Source organism: Mya arenaria, chromosome 4, assembly GCF_026914265.1.
Source record: "Mya arenaria isolate MELC-2E11 chromosome 4, ASM2691426v1".
Taxonomy (NCBI): Eukaryota; Metazoa; Mollusca; class Bivalvia; order Myida; family Myidae; genus Mya; species Mya arenaria.
In genome coordinates this window covers 55,720,572-55,725,374 of record NC_069125.1, presented here as the reverse complement: position 1 = coordinate 55,725,374, position 4,803 = coordinate 55,720,572, and positions in this window count along the sequence as shown.

Below are 4,803 nucleotides of genomic sequence, written 5' to 3'. Positions count from 1 at the left end.
ATTATAGAATTGAAAATTTGAAAAGTCGAAAGTACAAACAAAATAATGGCGGATTATCATTGGATAAAACATGTCTCCTATTTTAGAGTCCCATGCCACATGGGAATTCAATGATCCCTCACTGTTAAAGACCAGTCTGATTCGCTTGAAGACTGGTCGTTTTCCAGGTAAGTAGTGAATACGACGCTAGGTTGTTGACTCATTTTGAGGCGTTGGTGGAGTAAAAAGACATCATTTGATCTGTTAATTGTTGTGTGAATTTTCCTGGAAGTAAGTATTGCATTATACAACAAAAAACAGTTCAAAAAATATTTGAACGATATATAACATCTTATGTATGTTCGAGCAGTTGTTTTCGTCTGTTATTTGTTTTATATGAAAAAAAACGAAAAACAGGATTACATTTTTTCTGATAGTTGTTTATCTCCAAATATATCTTCACTTAGACGTATGCAACCTTTTTTAAATTTCAAAACAGATGTGTTTTGAATTGATCGAGGGAAAGTGACTGCAATCGATTTAAAAGTAGTTAATATTTTTACTCCTTGGTTTGCAGTGAAAATATCAATTATTGATATTTCCACTGTTGTTATTTCACTGATAATACTCCATATTTCACCGAAAAACCTTTTCTTCCACCCTATATTAACAGATCAAAATATCTGACCATGCTGTAAATCCTTAATCTGCCCATGGGCAAAGATAAAAAAGCACTCGTATGAAACTAGTTTTTTTTGCCATCACGCAAGTACCTCCCTCATTGAAGACGTCATCTTAAGCAGCATGAAAACCTTGCCTTGTGGCGATATTTAAAATCCAAATAAATCATTTATGCTTATGCTTATACAAAAAATGTTTATGCTGAATTTAAGAAATAATGCAGGTACTACATTGCCGTTAAACGTGAATATATCCTTGTGGGCATAATACATCGTAAGTAAGTAAGTAGTTTGTTTTTAATGTGACAAGGGCAATTACAACAATTAACAGCATATTTACAAAAGGTTTTACCTAACCGGATAGGTTTTTAAGTCATCAAAACTGAAAATAAATCGTATATACATTATAAACATACAACCTCGCAATATTATACAATATAAATTCAAAACTAATTTAGTACAAATCCTTTTTATGTTAAATAATTGTCGCTACAAATATATAATACTTCTAATAAGACATAAGAGTGTTAAATCTTCTATTCATGTTTACAATTTCAGGATGTAGTTGATCAAGGTACAACATTCACAAATCATTATATAGATCTCGTTGAAATACATGTAGGAAACATTTTTAGTTTTTAATTTGGCCTTGTTTATATGGTCTGCATATTCTCTCGTCTAATTCTTCTCCGATATAACGTCCAGTTTCTACCCTCAGTGTTAAGTTTCTCAATTAATACAACCGTGATCTTTTATTCTTTCTAAGATAAGGAATAATATACTTTATCTGTTTTATTGCATTTTGAACTGTCTAGACTTCCTGACTACTGACATTTGCGTTTTTATCAAGACCTTTGGCTGTGGGAGGTGAACAACTATTTTATGTTAAAACGTATAAGTTTACAAACATTGGAGAAAAGCATGAGGTGTATGTTATATTCAGGTCACCAGTTCATTGTAAAGTTTTGTAATGTTTTGCATGGATGGTATTCATGTCTGAAAATAGCTCATTGGTATCGTATATCCGACTTACAATAAAGATTATTTATCTCGTATCTAACGTATTTGATTTGATTATTATTTTATACTATATCACAATGCCCACCCAATCCCCCCCCCCCCCAAAAAAAAAAAAAGAAAAAAGAAAAAAAGCATTAAATAAATAAATAAATATATATATATTGTCACTTTAATATATGTATATATTACGGAAGAGTGAAGCTAAAACGTAAGCTCCGTTTTGACGTTATTGTTTAAAATATTGAAATGCATGATTAATTTGCACTATAAAAGGAACTTGCCTTTACAGTCATTCAACAAAGCTGTAGGTATTGGCGCTTTCCCAAAACTAGAATAATGGGGCATACCGTTTGCTTTGTTAATTTGTTTTTCCTGCAGCCGAACGTAACATTTAAAAGAAATATCAAGTTTATGAAGAATAGGGGAATGCCCGCGGCGGTCGACTGTGAATAGAAAAAGACTATTTGCGTGTTTCACTTCCGCCACAAAAAAAAATACTGTTAGCAACTCAGACACTGGTTAATATTTTGGATTAATGATCGCAAAACAAATTTAATAAGTTTTATTCTGCACTAGAATATTACCAGTGTAACAAAAATATGATGATGATACACGAACGAAGGAAGCTATCCATATGCATCTCGATAGTTGACCCATTCATAGTCAAACCATTTATAGAGCTCTATGCAGAGATATACAACTTCATTTACGTTTGGAGCTATGTTGTCTTAGAGTCAAACACGCTCGCTACATATGTTTCCATGGCAGTAACTTTATAAAACCTGCCACGTTAAAACGAGAGCGCCATTGATGATTCATAAGCTCGCTCATTTGTTGAGTCGTCCACGGACCAACAGTATACACAACGTATATGGACAGAGTGATGAGACTTGCTTTACCATGGTGTAGTACCATTGCCAGTATGTATTGTATATGTATAAGAGTGTGTTTTGTTCGAATTCAGGTATTTATGTACATTATTGAAGTGACAAGTCGCCATCGAAACCGCCGCAGAAATAGTTTTGCAAATATAAATGCTGACTTTACGATAGCCTATATATGAAAATTGGAGTCTAAACTATTGAACCTTTTTCTACATTTCGATTGTCAGTATTTTCAATTTAAAAACCGACTTACGGTGCAACAAAGGACATAAATCTACTTGAATACAATTTTACCCCCAAAGCAAATAAATCGCTGTCACGCACGGAAGTAGTGTTTTATTATATACAGTCAAATTAGATATACCAAGAGTAACCCATATGTGATAGTACCGAAGAGGGGTGGTAAAAATCATTTTAAAGGAAGGTTATTTATAATTAAAAACTGTTAATTATTGGTGTCGGTTTTGTTTAACTGCTCCACTGTTTTCCCGAAGAAGATATTTTTCGGAAAGATAAATCTATCTAGTATATGAAAAAATAACATTTTTGGTATAGGAGGCAAATCACTTGGTTAATTTGGTCAATCAATCGGCAAACAAACCTTGAAGTTTGCTTGCTACAGAAACAAAAAACGTGTGTTATGCTCACCTGTATACAACTTAAAATTCCTAAAAAAAAATTTATCGTTTTTCACGTTGCTGGTGGTTTGCACATCGGTTAACTGTTTTAGGTTTTTTATTCACGAAAATAATTTTTAGCTTCACAGGTGTTTTTTTTTTTCTTTTTTATAGAATTTGGATTTCTCGAAAACCATTCGACATTTTAAACAAAAGTTTTGAAGACCTGAAAATGCAAAGCAAGTGTAAGATTTTTTTAAAACATCTTGATTTATGCTTGACACAACTCATGATTGTTCTCAATGCATACACGATCATTTTTGCTTTTATGCTTGCTCGATACCGTCCGTCAGCCCGTCGCACTTTATATCCGGTTAATTATTTCATGATGCATGGAACCATTTAAAAAAATAAACTTACCACAAGAGTTTATTAATAACCACATCATGACAATGTCTGGCATGCAAGATCCAGGACCATGACTATTTAACACGGTCACAATGCACTTTCGGCCATTTTATTTATGTAACGTGTAGTGCCGTTTGTGTAGACGCATGATTTTTAAGATGAATATTGGATTTCATTTGAAAACATTTACAATGTTCACATAAAAGATATAACCACAACTCTAAATATAGAGGGACACCTTCTAACGATTTCACAACACCTACGTGTGAGGAATTCATACGAATATGTCACACTTATGATATATTCGTACTACGTTTCAACAACACTTTTCGTCAATGATCTTGAGGTATTTTTAGAAGATAATCCTGTAAGCGGACTTACCTTAGATGATATCACTGTTATACTAATGTTATTTGCCGACGATATGGTATTTTTTGGCAATACTGTTGATGAATTACAAATTGCTTAAATTTGTTGCATGTTTATTGTTTGAAATGGGGACTAGAAGTTAACATAGAAAAGACAAAGATAATGGTATTCCGGAAAATGGGTTATTAACGTGAAAATGACAAACGAACATATGCAACACATATGCAACATTTGATGATTTTAATTACCTTGGAACAGTTTTTAAATATACTGGGCCTTTTGTTCTAACCCAAGAATCCATAGCAGGGAAGGGTATTAAGGCTCTTTATCTACTTATAAATCATACAAAGCATTGCAATTTAAGGCCTTGCGTTCTTTGTCAATTGTTTGACGTCTTTGTTGGGTCCATGTTGAATCATGGGTCTGAGATATGGGGATTTTCAAAATCGGAAAAGATCGAGCAAATTCATCTTATATTTTGTAAATATATTCTAGGTGTTAAAACCAGTTCCTGCAATATGGCCGTTTACGGTGAAATAGGTAGATACCCTTTATACGTGAATAGATAAGCTAGGATTATAAAATTTTGGTGTAAAACTATTTCTACTGACAACATTATCACAAAATAATTATATAGTGACATGTTAGGAAACCTTGAGTATCGTCACAACTGGGCCAATAAGGTAAAATCTTTGTTAGATATGTATGGTTTCTCATATGTGTGGTTAAGCCAAACTCAGTTAATTTGAAAAACTTTTATATTATGTTTAAGAATAGAGTGCTCGATGTGTTTAAGCAATCGTTGTATGAAAGGATAAGCAATAGTAGTATTCTATGAACATATAA